Source organism: Sander lucioperca, chromosome 2, assembly GCF_008315115.2.
Source record: "Sander lucioperca isolate FBNREF2018 chromosome 2, SLUC_FBN_1.2, whole genome shotgun sequence".
In the NCBI taxonomy this organism is placed as follows: domain Eukaryota; kingdom Metazoa; phylum Chordata; class Actinopteri; order Perciformes; family Percidae; genus Sander; species Sander lucioperca.
The window spans coordinates 8308325-8332229 of record NC_050174.1 but is presented as its reverse complement, the minus strand read 5'-3'; the positions used below and the strand labels follow the sequence as shown (position 1 = coordinate 8332229).

Here is a 23905-nt window from a genome sequence, read left to right as displayed (position 1 = left end):
GTACTGTATGCTTTTTTTTGTTATTTTCCATTTCTGTTTATTGTGTTGTAGCACTCTTTTGACTGGTATCCTGTTACTTAAAATGATCTAATTAATCAAAACTCCAGCATAATGGTCAGTGCCGTCAGTACCAAATCTGTTGTTAGCATTACAACCATCTACAGAAATCAACAGAGATATTTGTGCATTCATTCTTGTGCAGTCTTTTGACTTCAGCCCCGATGCATCAACAGCCATTTTGAGTCCAACACATGTCCACTGGTTTAAAATAAGTTTTTGCTAAAAAAAAAAAAAAACTGCTGTGGAACAAAGGAGACTTCCAAGCACCTTACTGAACTGTCCATACACAGCAAACTAGAAAGAGTCTACAGTGAGGCTCAACAAGAAGATGTGGGACAAGAAAAGGAGGGACAAAGGGAGTACGAACAACCCAGTGTTTGTGTGTGTGTGTGTGTGTGTGTGTGTGTGTGTGTGTGTGTGTGTGTGTGTGTGTGTGTGTGTGTGTGTCATTACGCAGTGTGTTGTTTGTGCTTGTGTGAATGTGTCTCTCAGAAGTGAAGCTAATCTTCTTTTATACAGCACAGCCAGAGGTATCCAAGCAGACAAGTAGCAAGAGGAAGAATAGTAACAATACTTGAGAGAAACAGATGTCCATATTTATCACAAAGACTGCAGACAGTCTTCCAGCCAAACAACATGTGTAGCGCTTCTTTTTAGCTAGCCGATCACAATGGAGCAGGAACAAAGACGCTGCTGGGAGAATGACTGTAGGTGGGTACTAGCACGATGCTGACCAACACAAGGCTTGGTCTCATCCCGTTCCTCACGCGTCCCACAATTACATGGCTGTCTAGCTACACAAAAGGAGCAGGGAAATAGAAATGGATGATTTTTGAGAGAAGAGGGTGAAAAAGAAAGAAAGTAAGCATGAAATGTGTAAAGAAAAGCGGTTGAAGGTCTAGGGAGAGGTTGAAAACATAAAAGGAGGAGGAGGAGGAGAAGGAGGAGGAGGAGGATGCAGCAGCGGTGACAGACGAGACACTTCAGACTTCCATGGCTGTCTTTAGACTTAATGAAATGGAAGGGCGGAGCAGCAAAGAGGAGGAGAGCAAGGCAAGACGGGGGTTTATACTTCTGAGGAGAACGCTCTTGCAAAATGATTCTTGCTGTAAATTTTTTTTATATCACCCATAAATCCATACACAAGTGTAAGGAAGCATGGTGCTGCTTCCTCAGACGATGTGCAACACTGAGTTTCTGGAATCCACCGGACAAAAAAAACTTTAAGACTTTTTTCATTGGGCTAATATAAATGGATATAAAACTATCCAATACCTCAAAAGACCCCTTCAGTAAGCAAATACTTCATACTGCAGCAAAGCATCAATCTTAAAATGGAGCAATACAGGTTTTATTGAATGAGAGGGAACATGTTCATTGCTTTTGAAATTGCTGACCCCCTGATAATATGTGTGGACTATTGTTCTGTTGCTGATTTGGGATACAATTAAATTGTGCTCTAAACAAAATATCAGTGAAGCGATCGTTCAGTATCAGATTTTATTTTCTCATCTTAAAATTCTTCTAAAATACAGAAAGAAGAACAACTTCAACAGAAGTGAAACTTGCCTGAGATAAACAGATCTATCCCAGTAATCAAGTCTTTTTTGGTTTTGTCAAATTTTTTGATGTGGATGTTGTCTTTTTACATTAAATTTAAAAAAAACACTTGTTGCTTTACATACGCTTCAACATCCACATTTCATTTTTTGTGTCTTTGTATGGCATTTATTTCACAGTTTTGACTGTAAAATATATTCTAAAATGTTAAAAAAGTTAGTAAATACATACTTACACAGACCTCTGAGAACATTCACACATTAGAAAAAGCTCCCATTTACTATTGAAGCTTCTTTAATGAAACCATGACAAATAGTTCAGACATATCCCATACTTGTTTATTGTTGATAAAATCAGAAAATTATAAATCCAGAAGCTAAGACTTTTTATCCCTATCTGTTTTAGCATGCATATTTGTGTGTTTGCCTTGTGTGTTTTTGTGTGTGTAAGTTCCAGTCGTCTGAATCAGGGTCTGCTTCAGCAATTAGGGCCTGGATGATTTCCCAGGCTAGCCTGCCGTACCCACCGCTCAAATGAGAATCACATCCCTTTTGTGTTCCACCCCCGTTAATCATGTTTTCAAACGACTCTGCAAAACGGCGGGGCATTCCAGCAGCTTGTCATCAGCGTGCTCAAAAAAGTGCCGATGGGGTCATAACTGGAGCCATAAATGCCCATCATCCTCGGCTTTCCTGTCCAACCTGTGCTTTTATTGTTGCTTTTTTTTATCTGGGAAAGGAGAGGCGAGCCCTGGATGAGCACACTTTTCAGGTTAACCCAGCAAACAGAAAGCAGAAACACCAAGGCCCAAATATGTGCCGCTGTCTCCTCTCATCTTCAGTGATGGTTGGGTCCTTTAAATGCTTGAAGCATTTTCTCCAGCTGTACGTATTCAGTAATTGCAGAGTAAAACACTTCTAGTACTTCTCGAATGGCAAAAGTTTCAACATAGAGACGGCAGGAGTTCTACTCTGAGCAAATGGCCATTTAGTAGTTCTAGAGGTATACATTAAATACAAGTGTGTGCATAAGACGTCTGGAGAGATTTCGTTATATATATTCACCTGTAAAGTCATGACTGTTTCCATCATCCACCATCTCCAAAAACAAGTGTCCCTAACAAACCAGCTGATTTGTCCATCAAAAACCAGGGGGGGAAGCCAACTAAGCACTTTGTGAGGTTAAGTGGCAGTTATTCTCTTTAAGGTAATCCAAATGGACAGCCTGTTGCCTTGCCAACACTGACGGGTGTCCGTGATGCACATGCACAAACAGCATTTTAAAGCAGCCCCTCAGTTGCCAGAGGAAAACAAACTGGCTTGACATCACTCACACGTGGATCTCTGATAGCTCTTCATTCTGCATCTGCGATTCCTTCCTCTGTTGCGTCTTAGCAGTTTCCCAGAGGACAAGCAAGTGAGATACTGACCTGTAAATGAACAACTCGGTTCTGTAAAGCAATGCCATGCCCCTATCTGCCTCCACGGTCAGCCCACCGCAGCCATAACACAATAAATAACTCAGGAGAAGATGAGCACTGCCCCGTGGCAGATGGTGATAACACTTACTGCCTCAGGTCTGAGTTGACACTGTGTGTGTGTGTGTGTGTGTGTGTGTGTGTGTGTGTGTGTGTGTGTGTGTAAGTTAGTGGAGCTCTGCCCATGTGAGACGAACAGTTTGGCTAGAGATGGTTTCCCATGATAGATGTCACTGTTGGAAATAAAAGCAGTGGACGTATCTGCTTTCTCTCATTTCTGAAACATGCAGAGAACCTCTATTTTGGTTTCTTTAGAATAAAATCTTATCAAGTAACTTGTGTCTATGATTGGCTCATTCAATTCTTATTTTTGTCAAACAAGTGAAACAATCTGTCAGTGCACAAAGATAACCTTTTTCCAATGAAAATCAACTCATGTTGCATTCCTGTGGTGTAAGAATAATCGGAAAAAATTGTTCATGACTGGGAAGATTTCCGTGCACTCCCTCCAATGTCAGAACAACGAAAGTTGACGAGTTGTTCTGACTCAAGTTTGAGTCATATTACGCAGAAACATGGCAGACAGAAGACAGAAGAAATGTTGGGTTGTGGGCAAGAAACCTTTTATCAATTCACGTGTTGCATATCAATTTTTTGCTCACATGTAATTTGTATGGTATTAGGTTGTAACCGCTGCTGTCCGCTGTCTGTGAGTGACCTAGATTAGGTATTTATTAACATTAACTCTGATAACAAGTCAGGTAAACGCTCTGAGCAATTAAACAGCACATCTTACACTTACAGCTCATGAACACCTGAAATCGAAAGAACAACTTCCCAACTCGGGAAATGGCACCATCCGATCCAAAGAGCATGTTAATGTACTTCAATTCAAGACTTCTTTTTTTAAGATAATTTTTTGGCATTTGCCCTTAGTAGAAAGTGACAGTAAAGATACGGAACAAAAATGGTGAACAAGAGATAAATATGACGTGTAACAACAAACATCCTCAGCTGGAACCAAACTAGGACGATGTGGTAATCTGGTATGCATGTTCGCCACAAGCTCACCAGGATGCCCTGATGCAGTATGTATTATACTTTTTGGTTTTATGATTGAGAGACTCTGTGTACTGGAAACGGTTTCAAATATTCTTACTTTACTGACAGGTTTCCTAACCTGTTTTCAGAAAATACGTTGTTTTTTTTTGCTTTTTGTTTTCAAAACAGACCACTATTTCTCTGAAATCCTGTCAAAAAATACACTATAGCATTTCATTGAAAATGTGATTTCTGATTTCAGAGCAGATAATAAAACCAATAACTAGCAGCTAATAACAGAAAATTGTTTCAGGCACGAAAGAAAACAGCCAGCCGGACTGTGATAAATTGAGGTGAACGTTCCCCTCAGGGCTGCATATCGTAACTCTTCTGCTCCGTGTCCACATGCAGAGAGAGGTGAACTATCACGATGTTTACCAATAGGCCTGACAGAGTGGCACACGGTAACACACAGTGTACACCCTCCACCCACTCAGCCATGGCTAATTGCCTTGCACTTTGATTACCGCCATCTATTTTAATGAGAGCTTACCAACGCATTCTCTCCTGCCTGCTTTCTCTATCAAACACACATGCAAACACTGGTACACACATGCAGGAGTGTGTGCATGCCACTTGGATATGCATACACACACAGAAAAGAGAGTAGAACAATACTGTGTACCGGGGTTTGTCTCAGTGGCAGGAAATTGCAGGGTGTTCATTAGGCTAATGCATATGAAGAGGAAGGGAGAAGGGGGATGAAGATAGAACGGGGGAGGACAGGATGAGAGGGTGGGAGGCCACTAAATTATACCACAACAAATTCTGTACAATGGCCCAATAAGTCATACTGCAGCGTGTAATTTCCTTGCTTCTATGATAGAGAGAGAAATGCTTCAATTACACAGACTGGCTTTAATTATGCTGAATTTGCCTCATAAGTCGGCTCCTGTTGAGAACGAATGAGCTGTTGGTGCTACTGCTCGCTGCTCCTGCAGCTCGGCTGGGTGGACTCGGCTTCATTAGGCTCGCTGGTGTACCAGCACACACACCAGGATGACAAAGCCTAATCAATGGACTCACACTGTTCTAAAGACTCTGGGAGAGTAGAGACAGCAGATACCGAACTGGACAGGGTTGCTGATCGATGGGGAAAATGTGTGCTTTCCAGTGTGGCTTCCGTCATCCTTTTATTTCCTCTTAGCACACATTGCAGCTTTCTGTCACTCAGGCTGTACAGAGTCTTCTACTCAAAAGTTACAATACTTTATATTTTTCCTCCTGAGAGTGAAATAAGACATAAGAAGACTACGCAACAACAACAACAACCCTGGACTAAAAGTGATTCTAAAGAAACAACATGAGCATGATGTACATAAAGAGCAAGACCAAAGGGAGGGAGACCAGAAGAGAGAAAAAAACAGAAAAAAGGAGGAGTGTGAAAGGAAAGAGAGCATAAAAAGGGTTGGAGCGCGACAACCGCACTACAACCACAGCTATGTCAGATCACATCGTCACACTCTGTCTCATCACGTTACGAAACGTCCATGAAACTAGTTCAACATGTCTAGTATAACAATCATCAGTACCACACACACACTCACACACATACACATACATACAATTGCTAAGTTGGAAAATGTTGTTCCAGGAAAACAGAGCCCAAATACTGCCAAGATGAGGTCACAGCACTGAGCGGTAAGTAAACTAGAAAAGGTGAATATATGTGCGTGTATCCAAGGTTTCAAATTTCATTTAAAATGTAATAAAAACTATAAAGATTGAATGGCAACAATCACTCTTGACCTCTCATGTCTGAAGACCCCACATTGGCCTGTCCATGACCTCTATCTGCCACTGTCTCCATAGTAACATGAGCAAGAGTAGCAATTAAAAACTTTAATAATCTAAAACAGTGGCACTGCCGAGGAAACTTTTATTACACAAAACACTAGGCTACAAATTTCTGGAACTTTAATACTATTGTTCCTCTCACCTCATTTCTATACCTAACACCTTCTTCTACTGCATATTATCACTGACTTATCCTGTTTGATTTACAGCACATAATGCCTTCCTATTCCCTTGGTGCTGTTATCATATTATTAAAGTATCACACCTTACCAATACAACACACATGGTGCACTACAAATAAAACGTGCACATGAAAAATAAATAATCTGTAGTACAGGGAGAGAGAGGGCTTAAGCATGTAGTGTAAAACTCGCTGCTTATCCAATTGTTCCCTCCATGGGGACAGGAAAGAGAAAACTCCTAATGAGAAACTGGTGGCTAAATAACCATGATAGTAATAACAGTGGGAGCGTCTCACAGTGCAGGCGTTTGACTCCGGTGACACACCGCCATTAGGTATTCATGAAAACAGATGTTGCTTGGCTCGCCAGCTCATTGGTCCAAACACCCCTCGAAAAAACCAGAATCCTAAATTAATTCCCCAATGGAATGCACTGTTTGATACCATGCCAAGAAAAAGTGAGGAGATTTTCATGCTATAGGAGAGGGGGGGCGAGGACGAGGGAAAGGACGGAAGATGAGACGACAGGGGGGGTTAGAAAGAAAGGGAGAGAGAAGTTGCTGTCTTCTCTCATAATGCCTCTTCATCACCAAACCTCATCTCTTTCTACTCATGTCCAAAAGATGGCATCTATAGCATGGGCTGAGGAACCAAAATCCTATTAGCTTGACAGCAAAGTGAATTTGTTGAAGCAGTCTCAACCAGGTGACGCTCCAGTGGCTTATCACTGGCTAAGCAGACAGAGCTTAGGCAAGAGGAGGACAGAGAACGGGTGAGGGGACAGACGGAGGGGGGTCCAGGGGAGTTTAAGTGCCTTTATATACAGTAGTATATATAAGTAGTTCTGTATAAATAGGGCTCATTATCATCTATTTAATCCCCTCACTCTCCCTCCCCCCAAAATCTGGAAACTTAGCATTTAATTATGATCTTCAAAATCTTTTTTTTTTATTATTTGTGTCACAAAACTAATTTCACATTTTTTAATTCTGTTCATGTTTGTTTTTCCCTACTATAATTCTGGTGCATAATCTGTGGCCTATTTGTACTTTCCCCCCATTTTTCTCTTCACAATGTATTACCAGACATTTTCTGAACTGTTAATGTTAAAAAGGTGCAGTGGCCAGCATCCACTTGCATTGCACTGTATCATACAGTAAAACATTTGAGTGTGTGGGGACATACAAATCTGGATAATAATAGCTTCAAACTAATCTGTTACAATATAAAATCTGCATATGTTTCAGTAAAAACCCAAAATGATAAACAGAATCTTTTTTTATTTATTTTTTGTCAATGTTGTGTATGTATTGTTACTGTGTGTGTGTGTGTGTGTGTGTGTGTGTGTGTGTGTGTGTGTGTGTGTGTGTGTGTGTGTGTGTGTGTGTGTGTGTGTGTGTGTGTGTGTGTGTGTTAGGCTTAGGCTGCCAGATGGGCCAACTATTTTCCACTTTGGTGGACAATAAAGTTATATTCTCTTCTATTCTTATGTACTGTATAAGGACATAAAAATATGTATATAAAAACTTAACTCTTACTATAAAGAGTACCAAACAGTGTTGTAGAGGTTAATCACTCTCTTTTGTGTCTTCTTTTGTCTGTGTACATCTTTGTCTTTGTAAAAGAGTGAATCTCAATGAACTGTATGTTCACCTGAAAACACGAGGAAGGTGATGTAGTCCAATAGGATATATATCCAAATATATATGACTTTGTTCTCTTTCTTTTTCAAATCTATTGATATTACAGTCACCATCCTTACAAAGATCTTCTATTTAGTGTGGTGGCAAATTGACCACGGCTGGTGGTTTGGTGAGACAGAGGGAGGAAGACAGAGTAGAAGCAGAACAACAGGCTTTAATAGACAGTGTTGTTGATGGATGTGATTATAGCCTCTTCATGCTGCCCATCCATTCTCTATAGATTCCAGATGATAACAGTCCTTGAACCCTCTCTTTCTTCCTCTACCATCATCCCTCCCTCTTACTGTTTTCTCTTATCCTGTGCTTTTCAGCCTTTCTGTTTCTGTTTATCCTTCTTTTCGCTCTGTGGCCTCTCTCTGCTCTCTAAACCCTGTGCACTTTCCTTCATTCCCTCCTACCCACAACACCACCTTCTTCTCACAATCACTTCCCCTCTACCCTGTGCTCCCCCTTCTCCTCCATACCAATCCCTCTTCTTTCCCTACTATCTTTTCCTCTTTACCACTGCTTCTCATGCTTTCATGGTCATCATCCCAGCGCGCTTCCTTACAGTTTACGACAGTGTTCACATTTCCAAAGGAAAAAAAAAACGCCCGATGGGTGGTACGTGTTTGCCTCAAAACACATTAGCAGTGTCGAGCAAAAAGCTATGGCAAATGACAGGAGACTAACAGTAGGGATCCTGCTGGTCATTCAGCCAGCCAGCAGAAGCACTGGAGTGCGCTCTGCCACAACACTGAGGCTCAAAGTGAAACCAATCCTCCAACGGCATACAATATCTGCCTTAATCTTACTCAAGCTCCGCTCATTACACACTCAGCATGGGCCGGAGACAGGCAGCCCAGGGAGCTATGCGGCTGGGATTTGTACACCAACTGTGTGAGTTTGCATGAGTGTAGACACAATGATGTGGTATCGCTATCACTGCAAGGCAAAGCCACGGTTAAAGGGTGTGTAATATGCCATGACACTGTACGCAGATCAAGTAGATTTATAGTCCGTATCATCCCCTCACATAAGACAGAAAACCATAGAGAATGTTAATTTCCACCGCCATAAACAACCATAATAAGCATCACACTGACATGTGAGCATGTTTGCATGCCTGCGTAACAATCAGCATAGTGTGAGTCTGCGTACGTGACATGCATATGCCTGTGTAGATGTGCTTCACCATATGTGTATGAGTAAGCGTTTGTGCACATGTCTCCTTTTTGCCCCATTACCACAGTAAAAAAACCCGACCATGCTTTGTTCATCGCCTTCATCATGCGAGGTGAGGTCATTCAGAGTAAATTCAGAAAATCCTAATTGTGCGGGGTGATAATGCACCCACATAAAGACTAACATATTTCAAACCACAAAAATACTCTCTGTAATCCAACAACTTTTCAGCACCCTCCAGTATCCAGCATACATTCAAGGACGGACAGAAAAAGGGCTGTACCAAAAGCTGGAGGGCTGATCTGAAAAACAAGCAAAAATCTGAATAAAAAAGACGTTTTCAGACACACTAATGGGCAAGCGAAACTTTCTTGCATACATTATTTTCTCACATGGTTAAACAACCATGTGTGTGTGTATACACACACACACACACACACACACACACACACACACACACACACACGCACACACACACACACACAGAAAGTCTACCCAAAGCAACAGACTGGAGGCTTGGAGTGGTACGGCTCCCAGTCTGCCAGTTCAGTTTTATGTCTCGGGCTTTGATACAAATCCACACAGCATGGAGCTCAATACACCACCTGAGGTGTGTGTGTGTGTGTGTGTGTGTGTGTGTGTGTGTGTGTGTGTGTGTGTGTGTGTGTGTGTGTGTGTGTGTGTGTGTGTGTGTGTGTGTGTGTCCAATCCACCACCTGTTTGTTAGCATAGGAAGCCAAACTCCATTCACTTCCAGAGGGTGCACTTGGATAGTTGTGTGCACAGAAATATTTTCATGTGTGTGTTGCATGCACATGTCCTGCATGCAAGTGTGTACCTGCAGTGTTTGATCCATTCTGTTTTCCACATGAAGCTGTTCCTCATTAATCAATTTATATATGAGCCGAGGCTCCCCTCCACTCCCTCACAATAAAACCTCACTGGACTGCTTTCCTTCTCCAGCTCACATAACCCACCTTCTGGCCAGATCAGGTCAAACACAGTAACAAGAAAACCACAATAAGGATCACTGTCCTAGGCCAAACACATGCTAAGATTATTCAATTTTTCAGCTGAACTCATCTGGGAATGTTCAGTATATTCTTGTAATATAAGTGTACACTTTTAAGATATTGTTTTTACTGAAATGTTAGGATCATGATTTCCATGCCAAATTTTCTTTTACAGCAAAGTATGTGACCTAATTTCTACATTAAAAGAAGTAATAATCATATTTTGCTGCCAATTTTTCTTTTTTTTTTATGTAACTTTTTCCACAATTCTGGGTGATTAGGTTCTCATAACATTGTTGAATCCTGGTGGAATTGAGGTATGATGGTTATGAAGTGTGTAACAAAGACAGGTGGTCAAACAGAAAAGTCAAAAAGAAAATGTGTTTAAAGAAGTATGCACCTCTGACAGCCGTGGGCCAATATGTTTGACCACATGTCCTATAACCTAAACTTTTCTCATTTCTCATATACCGCAGAGAGAACATGACAGATACAGCAAAACAATGTTTCATCTCATCTGACATCCCGACAACAAGGAAATAAACATAAGCTGACAGCCAATCAGATCGCCCATCTGCTGGTCTGCCTCACAGTGGTTGGATCACCCAAAAAGTGTTGAAGGAATAATTTCTGTGAGGGACACACCCCAGATATGGTAAGTGGAGGAGCAGGGGGGTAAGCAAGAGAGAGAGGGAATATGGGGAAGAGTGGAATGGGCAGCCACAATGCAACTCCAGGCTATTTGATTGGTGGGGGCATGTAGGCAGCCAGGCAGGAAGACCAGGAAATGTAATTCAGGGAGGCTGTCTGAATATGACATCTCTGGGAGCTATTCAATCTGCAGCCAAACCCTCAAGTGGCGCCTCGCCTGGTATGGTGGCAGGGAGGTTACAACTGTGAGCTCACTGCCTGTCAACCCCACTACACCCTCAAGATATGACGGCAAGAGAAGAGGGATAGGAGAGGAGAGGAGAGGAGAGGAGAGGAGAGAAGAGGAGAAATACTAGAATCAAGAGAAATATATTTATATACTGACAATGTAACTAAAAAAGATGCAGCCAAGAATAAACAAGATTTAAATGGAGTGGGTGAACGTCTAAAGGGAAGGCGGAAGGAATGCCAAGAGACGGAGGCACAATGGGACTCTGAAGCGCGGGAGAATGAATGGAAGAAAGACTGAGGAGGGAAAGGCGGAGTGAATGAGAAAGTGATCCAGGCGCCGGCTGTGATTCTTCTCTGTGCATGGCTCATAGAGAGTAGTGATAATTGACAACAGTGGCTGACGTTCATCCCCGGACCACTCTATTCATTACAAAACCAAACAATCTAACCCCCCTAACCCCTTACTATAAGCAACAGTACTGCATAGCTGTGAAGTAGATCGAAGACAGAATGCCATGCACAACTTGGAGCAGTGTGGAGGGACTAGATTAGGCAATGTGTTCTGGATCAAAGGTGGTAACAACTTCACATATTATATTAACTGTTATTTGTTTAAACATATGGAATCCAGCAGTTTGAAATCACATTTAACACAGACTAAATATGAAATGGGCTTTAAACAACATTTTTAGACCTGGGACTCAAGTAGAATGCAGTATTTTTTGTTGTTGGCATGTGGCATCCACAGAAGCATACAAAGCAGATTATACACCATGATACACAAACAAATGCATGAATTAGCAAACAAATGAATATATCAAGTCATTGATGAACTTATTATTGTGTGCATATTATTACTGCATGCTGAATTAAAAAAAGTCAAAACATTATTTCCTATCTTCCATGTATTATTCTTGGTTCTAAATGCATTATTATTCATGTCTACACTACACTCAGTGGCCACTTTATTAGGTACACATGTAGAGTCTAATGCAATCCAATACAACTGTGCTGCCATAAAGTGTACTTTTATGATGCCTGTGATGTTCAGATTGTGTTGACAGTCATACAGGTTTTAATTAAATCATGTGTTTTAGCATTGAGGTCATAGTTAGTGATGGTAATAAACTGGACTGCATTATATTGAGATATGTGTATATCACCTAATCATGTCATATTATATTAATATTGAATAGGTATACATTTAGGTGCCAGCCTATCATTCTGTTGACGTCCCCCTCAGCTCCGCCTAGGCACGACCACAATCCCCAAATTTGGGGTTTCTTGCACCAAACAAAGACAGTGACAGAAATTAACCAAACTCAAGGATTCAAAACGTCCATTAATAAACATTAGTTAACGTAATATACTTCAACACTTGTTTTGAATGCCATTTTATGGAATAAATATACACTTTACCATAGCAAATTGGGAGAATATTTTTGAACACATGTACACACATACACCATCACATACATCTTCCCAACGTGGGAATATGTTCTGTCGTATTTCAACAGAGCGCACCTGAACCATAGAGGAATGACATCATGGGAGGAAATGAGTGAGCGTCTGTTGGAGCTAATAGTTCAGATGCTGCCATTGAGCTCCATTCCCTGTCATTCACATCCATTTGGCTTCACTGCTGTATTTCCTGCTGTTTTTTCTGGGTTTAATAGCAGTTCCAGAAGAATCTTATCAGTCAAGTTATGACTTCACTGTCTAGTCCTCGCCAGTCAGCATTCAACATCTGAGATAGTCGATGACAGCTCACTATTGAATACAGCTCCAAAAATCTTTTATCGAGGCCATTCATCCATACTTGCATACAGATAGAGAAATTCAGAGGAACACAAAGACCCACAAACAGAATCACTCACCCCTCCTCCCTCCCTCCCTCCCTCCTACATAGACACACTCATCTACCATTTCATCCCAAAGAGACTGTACACATTCAAACAAACAGAGGATAGGGTTATTGTCCAAATGCAATTATCTTGTACTGTCCATCTCCTTGACTGCTGTGGGACAAAGGGCCCTCTGTTGATGAGGCTAGCAGCGTGTGAATAGGAGGTTAGACATCCTTGGCCTTTTCCATGGCTGTGGACATTCAATCTGCCATACACACATCCCAGTGGATCTGATAACACACAACAAACCCCAGAGAATAGAGGGAGAGAAAAAGCAAGACGCTAATGGCTTCAGTATTGTGTGTAAATCCTCTCTTATCTGCCTGCTCTTTGTGTTAAGAGACTGGTCAAGGGCAGTGAGAAAGAATAAACTCTATTACCGCAATGTTGTCTGCCAGCGTTCACCTCAACCTAAACAGTTTAGAATAAGGCGAAGAACATGCAAAGGAAAGCACACGTTAAGAAATACAACGTAAGAAATCCATAAACAAAGCATGTACAAGCACACATACATGCATACACAAAGCTTGCTATCCAGACTGATGCCAGAGAAGGCTGACGTGGCATTAGACTGGAGCTAATTATTCTCAGACTCTCAGATTCTCCCATTGGAGTTGTCTCACATAAGCATGCACAGGCGCACACACTCATGCACACATTCACACACATTAATTGTTGTGCTGATTCTGTCTTTAGCACTGTCTTGTCTGCGTCTCGTGGCGACAGAACAGTAAGAGGGAGAAAATTAGTGGAAAGGTAAAAGGAGCGAGGATAGGATGAAAAGAAAAGACATGGTGGATTATCCCCTAATCCCCCCCGTCCCATTATAGCGGGGAGGCTCAGCCTCTAATACATAAAGAGAACAGTAGGAACCTGCATCTCTTTCTTCCTCTAACTCTCTCACTATCCTTCCTCTGGTTTTCTTTTTTCCACATCCCCAGCTCTGTCTGTTTCATTCATATTTACTGTAATTGTTTGTTTCATGCTTTTTATTCTGTTTTTGACTCATATTTCATCTACCTTAGCATCTTTTGCATTTATGGTAGTTGATAGTAGAGAGAAGGCACGAAAAGAGGGAACACATGCAACAAATGACCTTGGCTGCATAAAAACTAGGCCACAGCCATTGGCCACAAGGGCCCTGCCAACCCTTACAATCCATTATTTGTTTGTTATTTAATGAATTGAATGTACATTTATTTAGATTTAATATGCTTTCATTTGTATGAACAAAATGTTCAGAAATCTACTTATTTACACAAATGTCTAACCACATGCAACCATGTGAGTCATTCCTGTCAGAAAGACTAACGTTCAGCCTTTTTCTTGAGCTGCTGACTCTTCAACACAAACAATCCTCATCAGAATTTGTTGTGGCACCATTGTCTTCCTTTGAAAAACAAAAAAAAAATTTTTTTAATGGTTACTGATGAATCAACAAAATGAGGAGGTGAGCACTGATGACCAGAGGTAACAGCAACCAACACTTTGTTATTCTAATGAGAGCCTCTCAATGACTCCCCACTCTTCTGTCTTCCTTTCACTTATGCACAGTCACACACACAAACTCTCCAGTTCTCCCTCTGTCCAAACCATAAACATGTACCATATTAGTGTTAACTGTTTATTTGCAAGCATATGCAAACGTAACTTCTTTTCTTAGATTTTAAATGTAAGAATTTAGTGTATTTTGATGCTGTTGTTGTGAATGTTCTCTGTACAAAAATGTGCAAAAATGTAGATAATCCAGGGGCAACCGCAAAGTATGGTACAGTAAATGCTAAACTAATTACAATATTAATTTGCTCCGCAGTCTCCTGCATCACAGCTCAGAACAGACCAACTGTACATTCATCCATCACAGCAATCACTGCCACACTGTATGTATGAATCAATTTTAAATGTCGTGCAGCAGATTACAGTATACAGAGCAGAAAGCAGTTACCACTAATGTGAATATCATCTAACTCACACTATGCAGCAGCTAAGAGCTCAAAGAGAAGACTGTTTACAGAAACTGTATGCATCGAAGAACAACTTCCTCCATTACAGTGACATGGTCCCATGTCTGAGAGGTCTCTCTAAATAAGGACATCTGTACTCCAGTGTCTAAAACACAAAAGCAGGAAAGAGGTCTGCAGCAACAATAATGGCCCTGAGAGCGGAGACTTGGTGGAGTTGGGTGTCACCTTTTCGACAGGTTCCAAGGATGTGGGCTGTCAGAGGCTGGCAGTCTGGCTCTCTTCTTCTTAAGCTGACAACAAAAGCTGGTGCCTGGGCCCTCTTAGGTGCCTCCCCCTGGGGAAAAATACTATCACTGATGGAGTCGCTGCTTCTCACTTGTGCACACTGAAAATGTAAAAAAAAAAAAAAAGAAGAAGAAAAAAGAAAGGATGCCCCTCGCTCATTTAGGCTAGATGGTCCGAACTGCAACAATCTCTCTTACACACACACACACACACACACACACACACACACACACACACACACACACCTGTTACCTGATGTCATTCCCTAAACATGACAACTACATAGACAACCATGGGTAAAATACTAAATAATTGATACACTTGACTTGCATGCATGCTTTCCAGCACACACACACACTTACACACCCTCTGTGTACAGGACATGATGGTAGAAGGTGTTGGATGTTCTTATAAAATAACAGCTGGGAGTGTAGACCCCATCATTGGCAGACACACCCCTTATAAACCCCTGAATACAAGCACACAAAAACACACTGCTGAAAATTGTACTTTCCTGACTGCATACTTCTGTCAATATACCACTTGTCTTTCAGGAAGTGAGTCAGCTGTTTGAGTAGAAGAGAGGAGTGTGATGGAGGTGGTTCACACCTCTGTTTGTGTGGTTTGTGTGTGGTGTGTGTGTGTGTGTGTGTGTGTGTGTGTGTGTGTGTGTGTGTTCGCATACACCAAACACTTAGCTAGGGTGGACAGATGTCCTCCCATGTGAGATGTGTGTGACAGGTATGGTAATGTGTGAATTAATGTCACACGACCACACCTCGCTGTGTGCATCACGTAGTCTCATCTCGAGGACATGATCGCACTGCCAACTACTGCAGCTGTAATTCCCTCCATCTTCTCCTTTCAATCACTCCAGTCATTCCACAATCTGCCCATCAGTAAGTCATCTTCAGGTAGCACTCTCTCGCTGTCTCGCCATTCTTATCAGAACGAGAATCAGACTCTGGGAAACTTTAATTGACAAGTACAAGAAAGGAAAAGGGAACTTCTTTTAATAATGCAAAAATGTTGGTCAATTAAGGACAATAAGATAAGGTACATTAAAAGCCATACTATAAATAGTATTCTTTATTTTGATGCCTATTAGCTTCCACAAAGTGGTCCCTAGTCTTACTATAATCCACACAAGCATTAGCAGACAACACACATTGCCATATTAAATACATCTAACATGGTTTGTATTTGAGATACAGTAAATTATTTCCTTTTCATCCTGCGGTCTCTCCATCTTCAGTTCAGCCTATTTCTTTCTGAATGATAATCAGATACAAATGTATGACATGTAATGAATAAATGGCCTCCATAAGCTCTTTGTTATTCACCTGTGAGTGCTGTGTGAGGGAGAGGATTATTAGATGGGAAAGAGAAGAGAATCCAATAAGCATTCACTGAGGTCCAAACAGGGTGCTCTTGCTCTCCACATCCCTCTTTCTGTCTTTCAATCTTTCTACTTTTAACAAAGTCTTTCCTCACCTCACTGCTGACTGTGGTCTACCTCAAAAGCTCCCAGAAACACATTAATTTGCATTCTTCCACCATGCCATCCATCCATCCATCCATCTGTCTATCCATCTAAAAAGCAGCTCAGCCTCCCCTCATCGCTCCATCTGTCCATCACTGCTCATTACTCTCCCCGATTTCCATTCCTTCCTAGTCATATTTGTGACCATCTATCCATCTTCTTCAATTAACACAACTGAAACTGCAGCATGTAAGAATATATGAATTCTGTAGTGCTGAAATAAAAGTGGCAGCACTTTTTTGACATACATCAACTCGTGAATTCATGATGGTTTAATATTGAAGGTTTTCCTGTGACTCCACAGGCTTTGGCATTAAAAAAAACATTTGACATTGACATTCTGACAACTCCAAAAGAATGCTAGTTTAAGCTTGTATAGTAAATGCACTCATAATCTCAAGTTTCTATAGCGAGGGGAATTAGTCTAAACAGAGGAATAGCTGTTTATTCTCGGCTTTATCTGCAAACTAATCCAGACAAGAAAAAGAGTCTAACATCCACTACCTGTGGCGACTTGATCTGATAAAAGTCCCCGCCAAAAAGATTCCCCTTTGTGCAAAACCAACTCATCATCTCCAGAAGTGAACAATGTATCCTTCCCTGAAAACTAATTTCCCTGTGAAAATGGGGTTTTAAGTCTTTTGAGGCTCCTTTTAGATTCTAATAAACTAATTCCAAGGCCGATGCCGAGAGAGTCTTATTTCAGTTTCACAAGGCTTTGTTCGAATTTGTTTTACGTTATGATGCTGGTGGGAAGGGAGGGGGTGCAGGTAGATGTTTTGTTTTAATGTGTTCGGGTATCTTGTTTTGTTGTTTGCACTCCCCACATTATACAAGTGAAAAGGAAAATGATATACAAACTCAGGCTAGTTCATCCTTTCTTTATATTTCTGTCTCTGCTGACAAATACTTTCTCTAGACAAAAATAAATAGTGTATATTAAAATATATAAAGTCATGCTTTAAAAAAATGACTATCCACAATGGTGGAAAGAAGCCTGTGTTTGTATGCACATGTACCATTGTCTTTTTATAAAATATTTTTCACCACACATTACAGAAAAGAAAATCTCCATAAACCCAGTGATTATTCTCACTATTTTCCAGTCAGCCTGAATAAGCCAGGCAGCCTCATACCAACTGTTATGAATCCCTAACAAACAAACAAACAAACACCAGACGCACGCACGCACGCACACGCACACACACACACACACACACACACACACACACACACAGAGAGAGAGAGAGAGAGAGTGAAAGTCTGAAAAGTTTATCCTTTTCTGTTTGGTTTGAGTTAACAATAACAGCTATAGAGATGGACTTCGTCACATGAAAACAACAAATAAAGAACATCAACGAGTAAAGTAGCCAGCACAACAACAAGCTCCCGGGGGAAAGAAGTGCATGCAAAACTGTGGTAAAGATACAGGGTGCAGAGCAGTATAATAGTAATTGCAGCCACTAATGACTATAATAACATACCTTAACACTGGGCTGCTCAACTCTGGGCTGCCTCCGTTGATTGCAATCATTGTTAATTGCACATGTTTGGGCCAATTAAGAACAGTAGCAATTTCAACTGTTGCTGCTGTGACTACGTCAGTTTCATTGTGGAAAGTTTACAGAATATCTACGCATTCATATTTTTCTTCATAAAACTTTTGGGAGAAATATCATTATGAGAACACACAAAGCTAGTGTTTAGAATACTCAGGAACAATCAATAACTTTAACAAAATCAGCATCACATCAGCTAGTGCTTGAGAGGCCTAAGCTTGTCTGTGTCTGTGTGTTCAGATTAACAGCACTGCCTCTGGCCAAGTACGGCTGTAGCAGTCATTACTTTCCTATTACCTCTCCTGGGGCAGAATATTGTGTCCACATTGAGCGTGGAGTCTACAGCAAAACCAATAAAATTAATTTCCAAAGAGGACTGTTACCTTATGCGGGTAATCATGCACACATATACAGTACATACCCTTTTTACAGTATATGTACATACCTGAGGGAGACACGTAGATACCTTCCCAACACCATAATTACATACGTGTAGGGGTGAGTTGCGTCAGCCAATATGAGTAGAATGTGGATGCACACAGAGGGAAAGCAATAAAGCAAATACAGTATGTATGTTATACATTCAAATACACACACACACACACACACACACACGTTCTACTGTATGTCAGGTAGGCGTGGGGATACTCGATGTTTATGCCACGGACTCTGACTCTAATAACACAAACAAGCATGCCTGCATACATACATAGAGTAACAATGCACCACTGTGCCCTCTCAGGAGGAAATAACTAAGATACACTTTCAGGTTAAGTTGCAGTGGTTTGGAGTTTACAGTAGGTCGACTTCAACTATCCAACATATAGCTGCCTCACTTTGTTCTGATTAGCTGTCTGACTCCCCTACAACCATATCAATTCTGTCATTTCACTGCTAAGATACTGCTAATGTAAACTGAACATTTCCCACTGCTTCACATTAAAAGCATTTAATCACAAACCATTGGAAGGGTTTTATTGTGAAAGTGCTACAATAAGTGCTGTAGCCAAAGTTTGCGTCCGACTACAGACTCCTTGGTCTACACAGCAAGAGATTGACTTCTTTAAAGGCTTTTTTTTTATCAGCAGAAGAATGGTAAGTAAAGAATGGTGGGAAAAAAGCAGAACGCGCCAGGTGCACAACAACAACATAGTTTCGGTAAAATCGCATCCTGTGGAAAACCATTTCAGCATGGCACAGTTGCCCTAACCATAACTGAAATCTAAGACCATTTCTTAAGCTTTTTTAACTAAACAATTGTACATTTTATGCAGGTGGTGGGTAGCAATCATCTGCACAAAAAGACAAAAACAATACCCACACACTGCTATGTTGTTCCCAGTCTCACTCATTTTTCTTTTAAGCCCCAACAGCAGCAGTGGGGACTATGCACTCTCAAAGGCCTTGTCAGAGAACACAGTACGGTTGGACGGGTAAAACAGATGCATGCCTATAAAATAACACCCCTTGCCAATGTCTGGCATGATGGATCCAACTGAGCTAGCTAGACGCTGAGGTAACATGTCATTGGGCGGAAACTAAAACTGTTGACATGCTTCCATTTGGCTTGTACTTCTGTGACATACTACCCCTAAAGTTACACAGGCATATTTGAGTCATGATACAACATGTAACATTTATAGGATCTTAATGCCCCATTAAGTTTCCCCTTTACCAGCCTTTAAGGTAACAGAAACGGTTTTGCATGTACTGTAAATACAACAATGCTGCTACTGTAACTTAAAAGTGATGTTCTAAACAACTAAACTAAACTGTACTGTATACTCTCAGAATCCATCATTCAATAGCTCTACTGTACAACAAATGTATCAACTTCTTTACCAAGTACGGACTGAAGTTACTTCCCATCTTTCAACAAGAACTTGCTCTCATTTAATTCTGCCACTTATTATGTAAATAAAAGTGTCACTTACATAGGCATTACTTACAGAAACAACATTTTCCAATTAAGCAAACACCTCACTAACTGGGGCACGTCTTCAGTGATTGCCATTGTTCCAGAGAAGCACCAATACATCACCATTAAAACCTGGGATGTGGGTGTAGCCTTTATTATCCTCATATCCCAGTTGTTTTTGATAGCAAAATAACAGTTTTACTTATAATGCATTGTGTACAAACAATGCATTAAATTAAAGTAGCTACAGACTACAATTAGACCCGGATTGTAATTAAGACTCTTTGAAGGGCTCTTTCTGTGTCCAACACCCACCCTATTCGTTATTCCTATTCAGAGGAAAAGGCTTGGTCAGTCACTGACCATGTCTGTGTGTGTGTGTGTGTGTGTGTGTGTGTGTGTGTGTGTGTGTGTGTGTGTGTGTGTGTGTGTGTGTATGTTCACTGATTGAGATTCTCAAGGGATTGAATCCTGAATCTCACCTGCTGCACACATGTAGTTTGCACGCACAGACACACACTGCCAGCAGCCATTTCACCATGCTGCTGAATGCCATTAATTCTTGTGCCACATCTCCTTAGGTGAGAAGCTGGTGACAGAAGCAACCTGAAATGTTCTTTCTCTCCCTTTCTTTGCATTGCCGTCTCTCTCTCCTCCTCCCATCCCTCCACCTCCATCCATATTCAGCGGACACTGGCATGTTGAATAAGAAGAGAAGGAGCAGGAGGAGGGGGATTGGGAGTGGAAGGTTGTGACGGGGAGAAGGGCGGGTTGGTGTGGGTTATTATAAATTCAGCACCAGCTCTTCTTGTTGCACGGGAATGACCCATCATTTCACACTGGGCCAAATGGCATGAATTCATAAATATAAATAACAGCAGCAGGATGCTGTACAGAGGCACAGACAGGGACATATTAGAATAAAAATGCCTTCTCTCTCACTATCTTTCTATCCTCTTATTATTACCCACCACACACCTTTTTGCCTTATATATCAACTTCCACATTGTCCCTGCTCCTTCTCCCTCACTTCCCCTTACCTCTATCACTATCTGCTTTTCTTTGTTCTTTTGCAACTTTCACCTATCTACTCTATGATGACTCAGAGTCATACAGTATGTGGGAGGAGTAGGAAAGCACAACGGCAGCATTATTTTACTTAAAGAATATGTATTGGATTTAATGAATTCCTTCCTTTTTCTATACTTGAGCAGTTGTTTTATGAATTTTTGCCAATTCTGTGTAGGTGTGATGGTAAAAAGAGAGTTGTTGAGACCACCCTAGTGACTTTCCAGGCTGAACTGTGAAAAGCAGCAAAAGAGTGGGCAGAGATTGGCCTGGCCCGCTGACAGTTGGATTGATAAGCAGCTTGGCTCTCCCTCTGCAAAACCAACGCATCCATTTGCCTTTTGCACAGTTCTTCAGTCCTTTTTGCTGTAAATTTCCATCTTTTCTAGCCCCTTGATTGCTCAGTTCTGTGCCTTTTTTCCTTTTGGCAGCAGTCACACAAAACGCACACAGAATCAAAAGTGTTGTTATGTGGTTGTACTCACACACAGAGAAAGACACAAAACATTAGAGCAGGGGCAGATACAACTGATTAGTCAAACTGCCACCTCTCCACAACACCAACGCTAATGGTTGCCACGGTAGTTAGAGATAAATATGTCCAATCAGAGACAATCACTGGGCGGGCTGAAGAGGCAGGTGAACTAATGACAAGGATGGAACAGAACGATGAAATTCTCTCACAGAGCCTGACAGTCATTTGGCAGGAGTAAAAACAAGCGTTTCTCTCACGCATCAGGTGGGAGCAACCGACGCCCACGGACTCTCTCTCTTGTTCACTCCTCTATCAGGCTCGCGCCTCACTGTCTCTCGCCGTCTCTCCAATTCCATTTACCACTTCTCTGTAATAGAAATTCAAACTGATAGAGATGGGATCAAATAAATGTAAATACAGGTAAAGTAGAGACAATAATAGCACACCACCACTCTTTCAACTGAAATGTAACTAAGGCTAGAGTAGAATATAGTATGCTAACACAAAAAGATGTTTATTAATTTAGCAGAACTACTTTACAGAAAATAATAAACTGAATTGCTGCCTCTAAAAATGCCTGAACAAAGTTTAAAAGCCAGTACGGATATTTGAGATTAATAAAACAATATATTGTCCAATATTCTTTTTTTAACAGAAACATGTTTGTGATAGAGACATGTCTGAGAAGACAAATGTACTATTTATATTTTAGTAGTTTAACGCTCAAAACTTAAACTTTTTAAGTTTTGTGGTGGGTATGGTTTGTTCAGATTTGATTGCACTGGCCTGGCAATGTGATCAAACAACCCAACAACTGTGATCACATTTGCTTCTAATATTGCTAAATCCATGCACAGATGTATGATACATCTTCTTTTTCTAACTGAGTCCTGTCCACTTTAAGGCAGTAAGAAGAGAGCAAAAAAAGCAACAATAACAAAAATTATATATATATATATATATATATATATATATATATATATATATATATATATATATATATATATATATATAAATCTCTCAAGTGAAATCACTCTCATCATGCTCATATTAGGTAACTAATTGAGGGAAAAAGGTTTTCACAGCCTTTAAAGTCAAATATAAATCACAATGCAACAGTTGAACTCCTTCCTCATTGCACATCTGCCGATAGGCGATACCAATATATCTGTGATAACCCAATATCGGCCAATAATGCCAATGTATCAGTTGGGGTCTAATGGGCATGAGCCACTGTGAAAGGGGGCCCTTCAACACAGCATACTGTATGATCCACTTGAGAGGTTTCCTTCAGCGAGAGGACCAGCACATCACTAAGGCCAACACATGCGCTATAAACCCTCTGTTGAGTGAATGGAAAAACAGAGCACAAGCGGAGAAGAAAATGCACTTAAGGGCACTTAATCACAGATGTGGCTCGTTGGTCTAAATCAGAAATGAATGTGGACACACCGGAACTGTATGGGACCATGGATGTACCAGCACTTTGTGGAGAGCAAAAAGGCATGAAGCCATTAATGATGAACAACGTACAGTAACTCTTCTTCCAGATTCAGAGCGTCAAGCAGTTCTTCAAATAATAATGGTTCAGAAAAAGATCTTACCTGGGAGAACAGGGCTCGGCTACTGTATAAAACTTCAGCTGAGGGCAGTGACAGAGATCTTAACTCTCTGAGCCACATATGACCTTTCTCTTTTATGGTTTTTTTTTTTTTTTTTTTTGCCCTAACCCTTTCTTCCCCTCTATTTTCCCTGAATTCATGTTTTTTTTTCTCTTGTTCCAGACTGTTGCTGCTACAGGCTTTTATGGAAAATGAGCACACTGTTACATATCAAACAAAGGTCAGTGTGTGTGTGTGTGTGTGTGTGTGTGTGTGTGTGTGTGTGTGTGTGTGTGTGTGTGTGTGCGTGCGTACGTGCGTGAAAAATGAAGTCATGTCAAATCACAGAAAAAAGGTCAGCATGACATGTGCTTGAGTGATCAGGTATGATTTCCAGCGTCATACTTGTGCCTTCAGTATGAACCAATACACACAACTGCATCTGCTATTAGAGCTCATACACAGGATCAATATTGCCAATCATCGAAGCACAAGCAAAAACATTCTCTCCAACATCACAAAGCTACCAAAACAAGACTCTGTTGGATAGCATTGTGTTCTACAATTGACTTACTAACTGGTAATATTTTACATCTCATTGCACAGCGGATACATTTTTCCCCATTCATTTCTAAGATAATATACCT

At 40.9% G+C, this 23905-nt stretch overlaps 1 protein-coding gene across 4 annotated transcripts in view; it reads right to left on the bottom strand.

Annotated features, from left to right (window-relative positions):
* The window catches only part of fbxl17 (F-box and leucine-rich repeat protein 17), a 240534-nt gene that overhangs the window by 82870 nt on the left and 133759 nt on the right, over nt 1-23905 (bottom strand). The gene's annotated exons all lie outside the window — the stretch shown is intronic.